The sequence below is a fragment of the Coptis chinensis genome, chromosome 7 (assembly GCF_015680905.1).
Source record: "Coptis chinensis isolate HL-2020 chromosome 7, ASM1568090v1, whole genome shotgun sequence".
Classification (NCBI taxonomy): domain Eukaryota; kingdom Viridiplantae; phylum Streptophyta; class Magnoliopsida; order Ranunculales; family Ranunculaceae; genus Coptis; species Coptis chinensis.
The window spans coordinates 43,847,474-43,865,146 of record NC_141462.1 but is presented as its reverse complement, the minus strand read 5'-3'; the positions used below and the strand labels follow the sequence as shown (position 1 = coordinate 43,865,146).

General features: G+C 36.7%; 1 non-coding gene across 1 annotated transcript; it reads right to left on the bottom strand.

The window, feature by feature from the left end:
- Positions 1-2,204: 2,204 nt before the first annotated feature.
- On the bottom strand, positions 2,205-2,310 carry LOC147487635 (small nucleolar RNA R71). Its single transcript, XR_015203366.1, has one exon. It is a non-coding gene; the product is annotated as a small nucleolar RNA R71 (small nucleolar RNA).
- Positions 2,311-17,673: the final 15,363 nt, after the last annotated feature.

Here is a 17,673-nt window from a genome sequence, read left to right as displayed (position 1 = left end):
CATGTTTTTACTTTCTTGTTGTTTTATTTTATTTCAATCAATTTTGTTTGTTTGTTCTTTGTTTTAATCTTCAATCCTGTTTATTTGTTCTTTGTTTTAATCTTCAATCTTGTTTGCTTGCTTTCATTTCAATGTTTTAATCAATCTTCCCCTTCATGTTTTCAATTCATTTCGATACAACAATCAAAGCTTTCAAGTTTTCATTAGCTTAGAACCATTCTAATTTTACATGAGTCTACATTTCTTCTTCATATCTCCCTTACTCAAACTCTAAACAATTTAGGATGAACCTCAACTCCTAATCTAAACTCTTTTGAAGTATACTCACTACAATATTAAAGCTACCAAATGGCGCCGTCATGGATTGAAGGAGTGAGAGTGATTGGTTTAGAATCTAAGAAGGGAGCATCATTCTCATCTATCCATTTCTATTTTTTTTTTCAATTTTTCGTCATTTTATTTTATTGTTTTACAGTAATGATCCAATTTCTTGCAAATCAGGCTGCGAAACAAACAACCTGGAGAGGAGCTGAAGACACAGAAAAAAAACCAACGAACCCAGATTTTTTAATAGAGTAATGATTTTTTCTAGTATCGGTTGTTTGGAAGTGTGTACCTGTACTCCGAGCCCGGATTTTGTAATAGAGTAGGAGAAAACAGTGGAACTTGTTTATAATAGTTAGTGATAAAATGAAAAACGAAAAAAAAGAAAAATTGGTTTTTTATTGATTTCTTATGATGAACATGAGTTAAACTTGGTTTAAGTTTTATACTTACCAAGGGATTAGAGTTTTAATTGCCTTGGGAAGTTCAAGTTGTGGATCATAGCTCACACACTATGGATCAACTTGGTAATCAACACTCTAAGTCCATTTGACTCTAGTTAATCTAGGTGATTAATCTAAAACTAGTTAATTAGATTAGTATAATCTTAGTTTAGTTTTAGGTTTGAGCCCTTGAAGGCAAAGTTGTATAAATTGACAAAAACCTAACTTGTGGGCTTTTTAAGTGGCCCTTTATTGTAACTTAAAACAGGGTAAAGCTTGAAAGGTTGGGCCTAATTCTCAGATCAAGCGCCAACCGACGTCATCTTCTCCTCAAGCAGCATGTAAGCATGGCTTGAGAGGTAAATCCTAAACCTCCTCGAAGCCCAAGTAAGAGGATACTTGTGTGTTCAAGCATGCTTACGTGATTGTTTGAAATTTACTTTCCGCACTGCAATTTACATTCGCGTATAAGGCTGAACTCGAGCCATAACAACCATTGGGAAGTCATTACCCAATGTAGGTAAATTAGACGTTGCTTGATTCTTGAAAGCCCTAGACCAAAAAAATTAATTAAAATCAATCAACTAGAGCCCAAAGTAGTCACGTTCCTACATAAAAGGACAAAAATATAGCCACAAGGATTTAGAGTAATCAGTTACCAGATTTCGGTGGACCAACTACCTTCCTCACTCCCCTACCCCAGATTCATCGTGAGTGAGATTCTTGGTAGCACACCACTTGGTGAAGTGATTGCTTACTCTTCTGAGACGTGTAGTAGAACTATCCTAGTCTCGCGCCCAACTGTTCCTCTGAACAGGGCATAGTAAAATATAGACCAAAAGAAAAGTTTTCAAAACTCCATACTTGCAAAAATGAATTTTGATTGCTTGAGCATATATTGCACCGTTTGTGCATGTTAGGATAGTTTTGGGGTCTTGCTAAAAATGTATGATACTGGGTACAGGCATTTCTAGTATTAGCAAGAATAAAACTTACTCATATAGGAGAGTTCTTCGACCTAGACAATCTCCTGTTTCTAGTCCTCCATCTCTTAAGATGGCTGACGAAGTAATGCAAGCTGAAGAGCCTCTCTCCAATTTCTACACACTGTTGCAAGATAGGTCTCTATCTTGTATACGACTCACACTACTTACGAGCGATTTTAGGATTCCACCGAACGTGTTCAATCTTCTACCCATCTTCCACGGGTTAGAACACGAGTTACCGTACGAGCATCTACGCCAGATACATGAAGTATGTAATACCTTTCATCATCCGGGCGTCACCAATGAGCAGGTTAAGCTATGAGTGTTTCCTTTCACTCTATCTAGTAATAGTCACGCTTGGCTTCTCTCATAGAAGGCCGACTCTTTCGATACATGTGAAAACGTTGTGTTCTCCTTCATGAAGAAGTACTTCCGCCGAAGAAAATAGAAGAGATAAGAAGCAAGATACAGATTTTCAGACAGAGTCTGAGTGAGACATTTTCTGAAGCATGGGATAGATTCTCTGACCAACTCCATTCATGTCCTCACCATAAACTAGGAAAATCCAATCTTGTCCAATGTTTCTTCAAAGGCCTTCTCCCAGAACACAAAGTAACCCTCAACATCATGAGTAATGGTAATTTCTTGGATAGAGGTGCAACCGAAGCTTTAATCTTTCTTGAAAACCAAGATGAAAAGAGTACCCATTGGGGCGACATAAACAATTCCAGAACAGCCCAACCCAGTACATCTAAGGCTAGTGGTATTTTTGAGGTGAAATCAGATCCAGAAATCAATACCTTAATAGAAAACCTCACAAGAAATATACATGCCTTCACAAACAAACAAAAAGACCAAACCCCTCATCCTGTCATGAATGTAAATACCTTACCATGCAATTTCTGTCTAAGCTTAAATCATATAGATGCCACTTGTCCTTTGATCACAAACCTATCATCACTTCAGCCAGAAGAAGTATGTGTTTTCAATGTACCAAATGCACCATGGAGACAAAATCTAAACTTCGCATGGACCAACATTCCTCCAAACCAAACACCACCAGGTTTCAACAAACCAACAAATACCTTCAAACAAGGACAAGGACAAGGTGCCTATAACAATCAGAACAAAGCATTGGTTCCATCCCAGTTTAACCAGAACTATCAAAACCCACCTGTTAATAACCAAAGAGACCTAGTCCTCATTATATAACACCATCAACTAGTGTCCAAACAGATAAACCCACCGAAATAATGCTATCTGTCATGTAATAGCAAACCCAAATCCTAGCATCCATGCAACAATCTTTGAACTTGTTAGCCCAGAAAGGTGTGTTCCCAGGTTAAGTTATTCCTAATCCTAAACTAACAAACACATCCATTGAAGCAACAAGTGACGTGAACGAAGCTGGAGCCCTAAAAACTCTTTCTTAATCATCCCATCTACGAGGATTGATCCTCTTGTTGTGATGTATTCCTTTTCCATTTTATTTTGCTTTAAGGGGATACATCAATAAGGTAACCGAACCTCTCCATTTGGAGGGTGTGGTTGTAAGTGCCAGAGCCTTATTCCACAGTATATCTCGCATATTCTTTGTAAAACACTTTTTACTCATTGTTAGAGTAAGTGTGAACCTGTGGAGCGAGTATACAAATTTTCTTTTCTTTATTTTACATTTCTTTTTCAAAAATGTTTGTTTTCTTTGCGCTATTAATGATGGATTCTCGATACATCAATAGTTAAGTGATTTTTTCAAAACGGGCAATAGATTTTACACAGACCAACCCCTAGAACAACGCAATCTAGGGGCGGTTTGAGATCAACTTTGCTTACTAAGGGTCGCCTATATCACCGAGCTATTTGCCAGGGTAAGGACATTCCATGTATTACTCAATAAATCCCCCAACTCGCGTAGCTGAAGCTTTGCCTGTCTAGATTGGGTTCGCCATAGAGCTGACACGAAAGTTGCCTAAGATTGTTTGTTATGATTTGTTTTAAAGTAAGTAACATATAGAATCACTGCTTTTGGAGTACGAGTCTCTTAAAACATCTCTCTATAGTTTTCAAAACTAGAAGATATAAAAATGAAAATTATATGCCGGAGTAACCAAAATAATACCAGATTAACGTATAATTTTATCTTTTTGGCAAAACCTCTATATGAATAGAGATATATTTTGAATGAGAAAACCAACTAAAAAAAAAGACGATGCGTCTCCAAACAAGAATTAAACAAATAGAGTAACCCAAAGTGATACTATTCTCTATTTAATTCTATCTTTTTGCCTCCACCTTTCTATTTTGTCTCGAGAATCTGACGTTAAAAGACTCAAAAAATTTCAAAATTTCAAAATTTTACCTTCTTAAAAATCTTTCTCATCTCGTTTAAATCTTTTCCCCCTCTATATCTCTCTTGTTTCTGATTTTTTTTTCAAAAATGTCTTCTGTAGCAAACAAAAACCCTCCACCTAGCAAGACTAGATGGATCAGTTTCAATAATCGTGTGCAAGCATTTCCTAGAGAACTGCATCTTAAGATATGGACACATTTATTGAAAATCATTCCTAGTTTAGGTAAGAGATCATACGCACGTAAGAGACGACCCTATGAGAGAAGGCTGGTGCCCGAATTTTCAAACATCAACTTGCCCCGGTCTTCAACCTCATAACAATTCAGTTTTTACGGTTTTCATGTGCCAGCTACTTGCTCATCGAGCACATCTGAAGAGAGTAATCCAGCCATCTGGTTGGGATTGACTCGAGTTTTCAAAAACTTTTAAGTCTTAGGGATCTAACTTAAAATGACCCACCCTTTTAAAATTTCTATCAAACTTATTCAAAACCCAAAAAAATTAATTTAAATTTTCTTTTTGTTATCTGTACATATTTCCCTATAGTTCCTGTACAGTTCTTTCCTTCATCAGTTTTTTATCCACCGGTGGATGTGAGTGTCCCCTATACCGTTACGTTGCATTTTCGATGCTGATCGTTTTGGTAGCTCATGAGTTAATATCGAATGAGTAACGAAGCACGGATCGGCTCTAGAAGTTGGCAAAGCACTGATGATAAGATTGGAATTTCCTAATTTCATTTGGGCTTGGGCCAAAATTTCAATTTCTTAAAAGAGGCATGTGCCATCAACCCTTTAAGCCCACGCGATCGCCCACCTTCCTTTCTTCTTCCTCACAATTTCCAAACCCTAGCCACCACAAGCTGACTCGCTCCTGCCCCTACTCCACTCGCGGTTGCAACCTCACCCCAACACACCACCATACAATTTTTTCACAACCTTCCCCATTTTTAACCCCCATTCCAACTCAAAACCTCAATTTTTTAAATCCCTACTCTAAATGGCTCGATTTCTTAAAATCATGCAGAAGCAAAATTTTCAAGACCTCTTCTATTCCGATCTGTTTGAAGTGCACTTCAAAGCTGAGATTAGAAGAAGTGGATGTGAACCCTTGGTTTTGTTGGAAGATGTGGTTTATTCTCCTTCTCTTACTCTTTCATTTTATACCTGCATGCTTAGAGGGGAGGATGATCGCATTACAGTTGTTAGGGATGGCCGCTCTCTAGAGCTCACCAAGAAGGTGGTGAGTGGTGTTATGGGGATTCCTCTAAAGGCTTATGTTTAGACGGAATAGTCCCCAGTCGGAAAGACCATCGACGTGATGATGATAGAGAAGCTTCTCGAGGGGGTTAAAAACCCCAAGTCTCATTGCGCTTATCAAGGTTCGCTACGAAGGAACCAGCTAGCAGTATCTCAGTAGACAACATACAACCTGCTAGGCTCGGCCAAGCCTTTAGATATAGGTAAGGAGATGCTTCATCTTTTATGGATTCTTCAATAGAAGAAGAATAACTTCTGTATCGTTTCCTTTATCTTCGAGCAACTATGTAACCGAAGAAGCCAACTGCCCCTCTACCAGTGCTGGTCACCAAGATCATACAGCACTGGGGGTTCCAAGCCACAGACGCCCTAGTGGAGGTCAAGGACGCTACCATAGGTCCTATCTATGCCCACTACATCCACAAGTCATGGCTTCCACCTATTACTAGAACCGCTGAGCAAGCACACCCGACGAAGAAAGTGTATTACTTCATTGAAGATGCCACTCGATAATTCACTCAGCCCATGGATGGAATTCACTTCCTCCATGGAGACCAGAGGATTCTGCACTCATATCTCCCCCAGCTCAGGGAAACTTAGCAAAACATCATAACGGAATAACATACCCTCAGAGAGGAGCAGCGATCCTTCCAGCAGGAGCAGTGACATTTTTAGCACAGTGTCACTAGAACACTTCAGAACATCAGCAATGCGCTCCTGCATAGTGAGAGACATGCCAGGCCTCGACGTCAGCAAGGAGAAGGATCTTCTAGAAGTCGAGGCGAGTCACGCACGGATTCTGACTAGGATTCCTAGTGTCTGTATAGTTGGATCTATTTATTTTTCTATTTCTTTTTCACATGTATGACGTAGTATAAGTTTAATTTTATGCTTAATATTATTTGCTTGTTTTATTTTTTTTTTTATTTTCTTGTGGAATTTGGTATATGAGGTAGAAGGTAAAACAAATACATTATGCCAAAATTTTCCATTTTTCTTCCATGCATGTTTTCAAAAATACAAAAACCCAAAAATATTTTATAGTAGAATAAATATCCCTAGTATAATAAACCATGTATTTCTCATTCTATATCAAACAACCCACGCCCCAAACTTATTTGGGGGTGACATATTTTCATTATGAAGAATAGAATACAGGTGTATCGCCGTTTTTGCTCATGTTCTATGGTAATCTCTTTCCTTATTTCTTCATACTTTGAGGACAAGCATAGTTCCATATGGTATAGTAACATTTTGCAAAAACAAGGCATTTTCTATATAGTATATATAATAGTATATTTCTTCCTTTCTAATTTTTTTTTTTAAAAAAAGACGAAAAATATTTTTCCATTTATTATTAAAAATTCTTGTTTCCTTTTTCTATGATGAATAAAAAGTTTAGAAGTCTCATTATAACAATAGAGTAAGGACTTGTTCTTTGTACTTAGACTAATATACGTACAATAGTTTCTGCATCTTTTCATGAATGGCATGCATCAATATTTGTTTGTATATAGCAGTGAGTTTTTGGAGCCAAGGTTACAACAATTAAGTTCCATATCCTGTGAGAATCTAGCTAAAAGCCTCATCTGAATGATTATTGAGTGATGACACAATGGATGTCCAAATAGAAAGACCACACATCCACTTGCTTGATCACCATGCCATATTCTATAAGGGATCAATTTAGGCCCTTTTTGGATCGATATAGCCAAATAAATGTTAAAAACCCAAAAATATAGTTTTTCTCTAGTTACCCCTCTTGAGCCTTCACCCTTTATAAAAGCCTTTTTATTCTTCATAAAAAATTCCTAACCCATTACAACACATAATAAAAAGCTTACCCAGCTGATGAGTTTAGAACTAGATGGATATCAGAAAAAGAGAAGAGAAGACCTTGTACAAAAACAGAATAGTTATTCGCTTAAAAAATAAGAAAAGAAAAACCCATCAAAAACCCAAAACTCCAAAAAAAATCAAAGGAGTTAAAACAATTGAATCTTCCAAAAGTTCAAAATCAAAAGGAGACGATATCAAAAACAAAAAGAAACAAAAGTAAGATTAGAACTCCAAAAATTCAAAATCATATGGAGTCACAAAGCCAAAGGGCTAAAAGAATGTATCACAATTCGGAAGCAAAAGAACAAAACGAGGTTATTCTCTGGTTACAAGTATCTTGAAGACCCAGTTTCTCGACTTATTAGATTGTGTTTTTCCCTTCCTTTTTCTTTCTAAACTATCACCCTAGCCCCGTAACTCCTAATAAAAGACCTCTAGCTCGTTTAGGAATAGGATGGTGTGATAGTAAGTGGCAAGCATGATCAATCAACCCTGGTTTATTTGGACATCATTTGAGTATGTGAGGAATATAAGTGCCCACTGTACTTGAGAGAATGAACCTTGAGTGAATCTATCAGAGAGTTTTGATTACAACACACTCCTGTGTGAACCCACCTTAAGGAAGCTCTCCAAATAGCCTCGAAATAACTCTGCTTTTGCATTTCATTGCTCATGTTTTGTATATTTATCTTTAGATGATTAAATTACTATATATATGTTATTCTAAGTTCAAAGGAGCTTGTCCTTATTCCCCACTAATGAGATGTATGAACTTCTGATAATAAATAAGGAAACAAGACCTTTTGTACTAAATAGAAGAAGTTTGTCAGTACCTTCACTAGAAAACTCTCACGAGGCTTAAAGCTCGATCACTAGGGAATTCCTAGTGGTTTAAGGCCTTGTTGCATATGGTCAATACAATCGCACCCTGCGAAATGAGATTAGTATAACTAATAATAAACAACTCATTTATGATCTTAGTTCTTTCTCTCATCCTTGCTTAAGGACAAACAAGATGCTATTTGGGGGTGGTGATCAGCTCCCAAATGTGCATTTTATTACCCGTATATTGCTGCATTACAGTCTCTCTTACACTTAACGAAAAGACAACTCATAGTTTTTACTGCCTTTTTCAGGTAAGAAGTATTTAATACCATTAATCATAAAAGCTACATCTTAGTACCAAAAGGAGCCTTAATCACGCTTATTGTGAAAACTAGTAGCTGTTGTGGAAAAGTGCTAAAAAAGTCAAAGTCAACGATCAAAGTGAACAGTCAAAGTCCTCAAATCAGAAGACCAAAGATGGAGGCCCTTATCTCAAATTATGAAGACTTTTCTCCCTAAACCTACCTTGGTCATGAAGAAACCAAAAATCAAAAACAAAAACAAAAGCAAAAGTGAAAGGTGAGGTGTCTAGTTTGTAATGAAGAAGGGCAAATATGTAAAAGGCAAAAGTAGGGGTATATAAGCTAAAAGCAAGGGAGAGAGAACCCATCTATTGCCTTAGGATCCAAACCATTTGGTTTGTTTAATTTCTTGTCTTGTTTTTCAATTCATGTTTTTACTTTCTTGTTGTTTTATTTTATTTCAATCAATTTTGTTTATTTGTTCTTTGTTTTAATCTTTAATCTTGTTTTCTTGCTATCATTTCAATGTTTTAATCAATCTTCCTCTTCATGTGTTCAATTCATTTCAATACAACAATAAAAGCTTTCAAGTTTTCATCAGCTTAGAACTATTCTAATCCTACAAGAGTTTGCATTTCTTCTTCATATCTCCTTCACTCAAACTCTAAACAATTTAGGATGAACCTCAACTCTTAATCTAAACTCTTTTGATGTATACTCACTACAATATTAAAGCTTCACGTAGCACAGTTCACATACTTGTAAATAAAAAATAGAACAAAAAAATATCGAAAAAAGAATAAGAAAAAGAAAACCCATGTACTTCACAGCCCATTCTCCTCATTCAACACTTCGTCTCTCACCCGTTATTCTCCAATTGTAATTCTCTCTCCTCTCTTTTGTACTCCAATCTTCATAAAACCCCACAAACTAAATTGAAGTTGCTTCTTTCTTCTTTGAATCATAATATTTGAGAAGTTTATGTTGTAATTGTTGTCTTGAGGAATTTGTGCGAGGATAGAACATTGTGGCAGGCAAGGCGATGATGATTTCATTGCGTATAATCGACACATAATTTTTTTGCTTCTTGGCTGGGGATTGAATTTCAAAAAATGGTGTTTTAGTTTAAAGAACTTTTTGTTGATTTATGCTATGAATATATGTTAGATGTGATTTAATTGGATTTAGAGCTAGAGTTTTTGAGTTGGTTGTGATTTTTGGGATTTAAGAGAAATTGACACGTGCATCCAATGACAAGATAACTAGAATCTAAGACATTATAAGTAGCCCCCTCAGGTCAATATAGAAAACGGTTTTTGTGTTCATTAAGTGGTTAGATTCAAATTTCAAGTAAGAGTTTCAGGAACATGACACGTGCATCATATGACAAGATAACTAGAATCTAAGACATTATGCTTATCGACACATAATTTTTGGTACTGTATGTTATTTTTCATTATGGAATTTAGCTCAAACGGTAGAGCGCTTGAGAACGCTATCTTAAGAGATGGTGGTTCAAGTCCACCAATATCCATTAGTGCTAGTGGGTTGCTGCGGATGCAATATGTTGATTGTGATCCTATGATAAGCTTCAAGTTTTGCATCATATTGCATGTTTATTACGGGATGGTAGTAGGATTGCAAGACTGAGATTTTGATCATTGATCCCCCCTTACAACAAATATTCTAGTCTCTTTGCTTTCTAATATTAATTTTTTTTCTTCAGTTGTTCGAACTTCTAAGTAGAAAATATTACATTGGAAACAAATGTTTTCCATATGTTTGTTGTGGCAAGGTTAATAGTTGATATTCAATTTTACTTTTTTGTTGTAGTGATTATATGACTTACATATAAGTTTTGCTATATTGGTTCAATAATTGATACTAAGTTTTGGTTTTAAGTTGGTGTTTTAGGATTAGTGGTTATGTCACACCCCGAATTTCGATAAATCAGATAACATATTTAATATCCGACTCCTCGATATCCGAGGTGTGACAACTACCTCAAAACTCAACCTATCGCATACTCCCTGATGTATCATAACTCCAAAGAATATAATAATAATTAATTAATACGCAAAACAAATATCTCATCATTATGAAAACTCGCAATCAAAGTTAAGTTACAACTTCCTCACTTAACAACTATGAAATAAACAAAAACATCTGTCTCCAACAAATTACACTACATCTCAAAGGAAAATGAATGCCATCTTATTGAAAATGCTAACAAAACTCACGAATATCAAGTCACCTTCTCGACTATGTTCATATAAGAACACACCCAATTAGCAAATATGCAAATCGGGTCAGCATTATAAACAATGCTGGTATGAGTAACCTTAGTAATAAAACAACTTAAATATGCATACATTAATAAGGCAGTTAGTTCCTCCACCGAGGCACCTTAGCTTAAGGTAGTTAGTTCATTCATAAAGGCACCTTAGCTTCTAGCTAATAATAAATAAAATTATGCTACACTTATTATGCATTCTCTATCACAGAGTGGGTTATCTCTATAAAAATAATTAGTTTAACCTATTCTTCTTGCAAAACAACTTTTAGTTGTAATATTATAAAATGAAACGTAACTTGTAAGTCTTAGAATAATAACTTTGCAAGAGGAAAATATCATTTTGAGAATGTTTAATTAACAAGTGTCCCTAGCAGCGCGTCGTTTCTAAGTCTTACCTAGTCCTATCTACCACAATCGCTCCCCTCAATCGAGCCAAACATGCACATCCGCATGCCTCTCTCACATAATGGAACCACTCACGTGTATAGTTACCCTAAGCGGAATGTCGCATACCAGGTAACCCCCACACGGACGCCAAAATTATGTGAGTAAGCCTTTACAAGACATAACATATCATGCATCTCATTCTGAATTGGTGACGAGATAATCAAAGCCATCATTTGGCTACAAGGGCTCCAAGTTCCCTTAAATTCACATTGTCTTAAAAAGTCAAATTTCATATTTATCACAAGAGTTGTGGTAACTAGGGGCTAGGATTTTGCGTCATAAAATTTCTAAGTGTCATTTTAACTTGTTTACGTAAAGTTCAACTAATTATCCATGTTCAAACATGTCTCAAATTTATCCAAAGACATTGTCATACTATTTCATAGCAACGCAATCGTAAATATAATGCCGCAACCTTAGTTACGTAATCATTCCTCAAAAATATTGCATAAATGACCAACACCCTTAACTAATAATGATATTACATTACAACCAATCAAAAACAATGATATTACATCATTAATAAAAAAGTCAACATGGCTAGAGAATGCAACATAACACACCATGGCATTGGTAATTAATCAATATAGCATCTTTTAGATGTACAAAAAAATCATAAAATGTGTTGCAAACCATTATATAACATTTATATCAACAACTTTAATATTTACAGAATTGCCATTAATTGTTGTTTAGTATTGGTATTGGGTGTGTTGTTCATCTTAGATCATTTGTTAGGAGGAAGGGGTTTGATGGTTGGGAAACCTCTTTCTAAACTTTCTACTCTTTCTTTAACTTGTTCTTGATGTTTAAATGGTGGAAAACACTAGTTATCTTATGAGAAAGGATTAAAACATGGAAACATGGATTAATGGACTCAAGAACATGTATGTAAATGATGTGGTTGCTTAGTAACTAAATGAACAAGTTGTATTCATTGATTGAATACAACTTGCTTAAGTTGCTTTGAATGAAGGAAAACAAGATGATTTAGAAATAGATGATGGGTTCAATAACATAAAAACAAGATTCTAAAAATTTGAGATAGATTGATTAGAAGCAAGAACTTGAATAAAAGACGAACTAAATATGAAAATGGAAAACAACTAATTAAAATCAATAAAAACAAATAAAGACAATAATAAAAACTAATTATATTAAAACAAGTAAAATGTTACTTGGTTTGTCAATCTAAGAAAAAACTAATTATGAAAATTACTCTAATGGGGACCTTGAGTTAGAGAAAGGGAGTAACTTAGCTTACTCTAATTTTGCTATCAGATGCACCGCATTTGTTTCTTTTTGACTATTTTTAGTCTTCTCCCTCAGGTCTATCCATTTTTTACAAGGTTTTCTTTCCTTTTTTGTTTTGATTGACCTGCCTGACCAAACCCTTCCTGCCATCCATTCCCTTTTTTCTGCTTACTAAAAAGATAGATCAGCCCCATTCCTCCATGATTCTAGCCACCCCATTTTTTTAATGGTTGATCTACCTTCTTCCTCCTCTAATCCCCCTTCTACTACAAATGTTTTGTCAAGGTTGCGTAACCAAGGCTCATGAAGTTCTCTTCTTAGAGGAGGGTTCAGTACTACAAACACTTCTTTGAGAAGTTTCAAAACTCATCAAGTTGATGGAGTAGCTGAAATACTAGGTAGTATTTTAGAGAAATAAGTATCTTTTTGGAGTGACTATGTCGTTCGTTTCTTTGTTGAGAAAAGACTCCCTTTGACTAGATTACGGAAGATAAAAGGCAACTATACCGTATCTACGGATAGAGAATTGTCCTATTTCAAGTTTAATCTAGATGAGGATAGAAAACAAGTGTTGGAAGTGGACCCTATATTCATTCCTGGTCTATTATTTGTTGTTCGACAGTGGACGCAGGAAGTGGAAGCTTAGAGGCACAGGACCACTAAACTTCCCATTTGGGTTAAGATCATGGATATGCCAAAAGAACTCTGGACTGATGATGGACTAGGTTATGTAACGAGCTTGATAGGGAAACCAGTAAGTATAGATGAGGCTATAAGGGAAAGAACCAGGCTTAATTTTGCTAAGATATGTGTTGAGGTCCTGATAGATTTCTCTTATAAGACTTCTATACTAGTGAAAATGGGTGAAGAGGTTGTAGAACTGGTACTAGAATATCCTTGGGTGCCTTCATCATGTACAAGGTGTAACTTGTTTGGGCATAAATATTCAAACTGCCCATCTCGACCAAAGCAAGTTTGGAGAGCCAAACCTATGTATAAAGAGAGCACAACACCAAATATAGGGGAAAAACAAGTCAAGAAGATAGCTATATTGATGGAGGATCTACCTATACTGAGTGTGAGGATGGTGAGGTTATGGATATGTATACCTCTGGGCAAGAGATAGTATAGTATGAACCACCAGTGATACCTGTTCAGCAAGATGCCGTGCAGAGTTTCATCCTTGTAACTAACAGAACTGCTCGAGCTATACAATGGCTAGAAGTTGAGGAGGACAAGATCTCCACTGCTATCAGAACTGAAGAGTACAATGTTGTTACCATGCAATCACAAGGAAAAGGGAAGAGGGTACATGAAGATTACATAAATGAACATAATACTTTTCAAGCGCTAGCTGAGAGTGAAGATGAGATAGAAGATGATATATCTAAAGGGGTCCCTATAGAATACTTCAGTGATCATGTATGATAAGAGCCCAAAACTGTAGTTTTAACCCTGTAACAGTCATACTTTTAGACCAATTATGTGAGTAATAATTAAGAGTTAATACTGATTACGTGTTTTTATGCATTCCAGGTGTAAAAGTCCATTATGTGCAGAAATGTGCCACTTTAGCGAGATAAAGGAGCAAAGGTCGGTTACTAAGGAGTTCTGTAATTAAAGGCCAAGATTCAAGAAGACAAAGCTTCTGTAAAGCCCGGTCAAAAGATGAAGAGTCAAGGTCCACGCGGGCAGAAACAGTGCACAAAGTCAACAAAACTTCCGAAGACCATATCTTTGGACTCAGACCTCGGAATTGGGCCTACCTTATGTCAAAACCACCGGCTTGGAAAGAGCTTTCCAATGGTCTAAGCCTTGATCCAATCAGAGGAGCAGAAGTGGACGAAAAATCTGTTGAAGCCAACTGCAGCTGAAGAGGCCTTTTTGGACTGAACGTATTGTGTTTTGGGCCTGATTCTCTGGCCCAAAACATGGCTCCAAGCCCATGCACGATTTTTGGATCTGAAAGTATAAAAACCAAAGCTTAGCTCTTTGTTAATGGTAGCTAGTTAGACCTAAAACATGATAGATAATTCTAGATCTAGTTTTCAGTAGATTAATTAAGTTTTAGTTCCATTTTCCATTCTTGTTTTAGATTAAGTCTTTGAATCATTGTTCTTGATTGAGTTGATAAATAAAATAGTTATTTTGTCAATTTCGATTTTTGTCATCTCGATTTATAGATCTAGTTTTAATTCTTGTTGATTATCATTTTGTAGTTTAAGTAGATTGAAACATTGTTAGTTAATTTAGTTAAGTTAGAATTTTAATTTGATGAGTAGTTATAATTCAATGGGAAATGATGGTTTGATGACTCAAGGCTAAAACCTCCATTAGAGGGGTTGATGAAGCTTTGATGAAAACTTAGTGGTATAGTGTAGAAACATTGTAGAATCAATTCCACTCTAGAAGGTCGTGATTCGCCATGAGAATGGGTGGACGACCTCACATGCTAGTTAGTATTTGGTAGAAATGGCATGAACACTAGGGATTAGAACTCGAAATTCTTGCCGTAAGAACGTAAGAATCGAGATACAAGAATCTATGCTAGGTTATTAAGTTGGATTCGAGGTGGATTCAATTCCCCTCTAATCCTTTATCTAGATTCAAAAACAATCATATTTCTATAGCATTCGTAGTTTAAATTTAACATAATCAATTTCATATTGTATCGTAGTATAACACCTTTCGTAAAACTCTCATTAGACTTAAGACCGACTAATTAGACTAGAAAACATTCCATGCTAGAGCACTAGGAGTGGAACGAATTTGTTACTCCACTCTATTTCGATAGAATTGAGAGTAGAAACATTGATAAATCTAGACACGTAAATAAGTTTTAGTTTACTTACGTCCTGAGTTCATCGTTCATTTTGTAGGTAAACTATTCATTTTACATTTTATCAAATGGTGCTGCTGCCATCTTAGTTCACTTTAGCATTGTTTTCATTGTAGAATTAGTCATTTTTAAGTCCCATTAAACCCACCCACCCTTGTTTGATTCATACTGTGGTTATCCGTTTCAGCGTTGAAAAAATTCCGCGACCAAATTACACTGAGCGCGATCGCGCCTATAAGGAGCGCACCTGCGCCCTATAGCCTAGAACACGGAGCGCGACCGCCACCATACGGAGCGCGACCCACCCTAAGTTACTGGAACACAAGCGCGACCCGCCCCCAGGTGGAGCGCGACCCGCCCTAAAACACTAGAATTTCAAGTTACACGAGCGCACCCGCGCCCTAAGCCAAATTTTCCGGATTTCTACAGGTTTGTTTCGAACTTCGATTTTTTCAGTTTTTCAGTGTTCTAACTTGTTATTTACACTGAACACGCGTAAACAAGATGCTATTCATAAAGCGAAGCAAGGACGCAATCGGTATTCCTTTCTTCCATACCTCGCATCTCCACTTAGAGGTTCATACTAATATATCAAGATTGTTTGGATTGTTATCGTGTTTAGACTTAGACTTGCATGAGATTAAGGTCTGGTCGGAGAAAAACACTGAACGTAATTAACCGTCAACGTCAACAAACAAATCTATCGAGTATACCAATCACTACACCTCTAACTACTATACCACCAACCACACCTGACATAATGGCTGAAGGAAGAGAGACTCCTCTCTCCGACTTCTACAAAGCTTTGAGCGATAGCCCTAAATCTTGCATCGTTCTAGCAGACCCAGTGGGGGATTTTCGAATTCCCCCAAACATATTTAATCTGTTACCCGTTTTCCATGGTTTAGACCATGAAAAACCTTACCAACATATGCGTAGGATTGAACAAGTCCTTACAACATTCCATCATCCTACGGTTGGTACGGAACAGATTAAACTGACGGTATTTCCCTTCACCTTAACCAATAAGGCAGCGTCTTGGTTAACTGCCCAAGCGCCTAACTCTGTGGACTCGTGGGCTAAACTTGTTCAACTGTTTATGGAACATTTTTACCCACCCCTAAAGACGGATGAGATGCTTTCCAAGATTCATTTTTTCCGACAAAATCCTCATGAATCGTTTTCTGAGGCTTGGAATCGTTTCACCGATCTGCTTATTGAGTGTCCACACCATAACCTAGCAAAAGACACGTTAGTTCGTGCCTTTTTCAAAGGACTTCAACATCACCATAAAGAAGTCCTTGACATAATGAATGGGGGTAGTTTCCTAAGTAAAGGAGCCTCGGAGGCTTACAAATTTTTAGAAGATCAAACTAAACGTAATAACAATTGGGGGGGTAGTGATGATATCCCCCGCGCAGTTAGTTCTTCTTCAATAGTTAAGGCCGCCGGTATGTTTGAGATGAAACCCGATCTAGAACTAAAAAATTTAATCGAATCTCTAACTAAAAAGGTTGAGGCTATTTCTATGCAACAAAAGCCTATCCCCGTCATGAATGTTAACTCCAACCCATGTAATGTCCGTTTGAGTCCTGAGCACCCTGAATCCTATTGTCCTCTCGCCTATGAACAACAACAATTAGAGCAAGACAATGTTTGCTCCATTAATAACTATCCTATTCCTAATGCCCTATGGAGACAACATCACAACTTTAGTTGGCGAAACAATCAACAAGTTTCACCTCCAAGGATTAATAACCAAAATGTTAGGCAAGCGAACAACTATAATCAAGCTCCACCTAGGCAAGGCCAGGGACTAAGTCAGGGAAATTATAATAATTATAACAACCAAGCGCAACCACGACAAGGTTTAGCACAAGGTCAGGGTAATTATAATAGTTATAATACCAATAGAGGTATCGTTTCGGTTAACAGTAGTAACTATCACAACCCACCCATAAATAATCAACGTGAGATAGTTCCAGTCGCACCACCTGTGACTACTACACCATCACATCCGGATCGTATAGACGCCTTTATACAGGTTACCCAACAACTTTTCCAATCAATGACTCAGTCAAACCAACAGATCTTACAATCCATAAATCAAGGCATACAACAGTTAGCCCAAGAGAAAGCCAAACCAAAAGGCGTGTTTCCAGGACAAGCGATACCCAACCCTAAAACAACAAACACAGCCTTTGAGGTAAACGGTAATACTAGTACGGAAACGACAATAGTAGGTGACCTGAATGCCATCACCACTCTCCGTTCTGGAAGAGTGGTTGATAACAAAGTAACTATGCCTATAGTTACCCCATCGATTCTCTACACCGGATATCCTAGATAATCGGATATCGAACTAGATAATACCCAGTTAAAAACAAACTAAGAGCCTAGCACATCAAGTCGAGATACGTAAATATAGAGAAACCACCATTCCCTTAAACAACAAACTAAGAACAAACGTTGAAATTAGGAACCAAAATCTAACAATAAACCTTCCTTT